A 1521-nucleotide genomic window follows, 5' to 3' on the forward strand; every position below is an offset into this window, starting at 1 on the left:
ACTCGTTGCCCTTGATTCCGAGGAACCAATTGATCCAGCTGCTGTTGTTGTTGTTGTTGTTCTGGGTTCAAGATTTTACTGTGACTTGCTATAATTTCTATAGGAAAAACCTAGTTACTTACGGGCTCGACATGTTGCCAGTTCACTCGTTCACAGAGTCTTGTCTTGTTATTCGAGTTTCTTTGTTCCAGCCCTGGCGATCGTTTCAATTTACCAAATTGATTCATACTCATCTACCTCGCCGAGAACAAGTGATGTTCTGGTAGAATGATAATTAAATTTTCAAGAACTAAAGGGATCGCCTTCCGTGGAAACTCAAGCACTAAATGGAAGCCCCAGATAAGAAAAGGGCTGGGTAGTTTCCAGTTTGAGTTGGCCTTTCAGAAAACCATCATGGAGTGGATCTGGATCAGGCGGGTCGAGTTGTGGATGCCCGCTCAATGGGTTCATTTCATTGTTTGTCAACGCAATTAGAAATATGTGCATGGCGGCGGAATTTAAATGGGAATCGGTTCGGTAATGGGAATGGGTTTCATCTGCCAGCTGCCACAATATTAGTCGCAGTTGATTAATGATTGAAGCGCATTCCTCGGCCTTAAAAGTTGCCACTCCTCTCGTTTAAGAGCACAAAAAGTAGACAAAGGGCGACTTTAATGCCTCTTTATAGAGTGCCAGAAAGCCACAAGGGCGGCTCCATCCTGCTGCAAGCAGCTGCTGCCAAAGGTGCAGCTCAATTAGCCGGCACACGCTGTCCACGAAAGGTGCATCGATAGGGTAAACACTTGGCAGGCAACCTTGGCTGGTGGCTTCTATGCAATTTGGCCAACGAGAGCATTGACTATGGAAGTCCAATTATTCCATAAGGCTGCTCTTGGACCGTATTTACTGAACATTCAAATTGGCTAGTTAGGAACCAAGTCCAACCAATCCCTCATAAAGATAATAAGATCTAACATGTAACCCAAGTTACATTTATGCTTGCACTGAGTAGATCTTTCATATTGAGTGCACGATTAAATTAAACCTGCTATTTGCAAGCAAAAGAATGGAACTATTCTTTAACCACTGTTCACAATTATTTTCGCCTTTATTTACTGGTACGAATGTTTCGTTTTCAAATTATAACTCCAGAATTTTGTGGGGCTATTCCCCCAACACACTTTATTTTCTTATGACAATTTCCTTTTTAATAGTTTGCTCCCGACAATCTTTTCTTGATTTCTCTTCATAATTATCATTTTCGGAGAAAATGGCTTTAAGCCACAATATTTTTCGGCAATTAAGAAAGACAAAGAAGAACCTTTTAAGCCCGACCCTCCCAATCGCTGGTGGGCAGAACAGGTAGCGCCTCAACGGGACTCTACTTAAGTATGCCGGACAGGCGCCCTGGGTCCCGATATCTGGGATTTCAGGGTTCATTAGCCCGAACAGTAGCTGGCATATCGATGCGGGTCACAGGTCCGCGGGTCCGCTCATAAAATTCGCCTATTAATTAAGTACCCCATGCCGCGGTCTTCCAAT

Source organism: Drosophila melanogaster, chromosome Y (assembly GCF_000001215.4).
Source record: "Drosophila melanogaster chromosome Y".
Taxonomy (NCBI): domain Eukaryota; kingdom Metazoa; phylum Arthropoda; class Insecta; order Diptera; family Drosophilidae; genus Drosophila; species Drosophila melanogaster.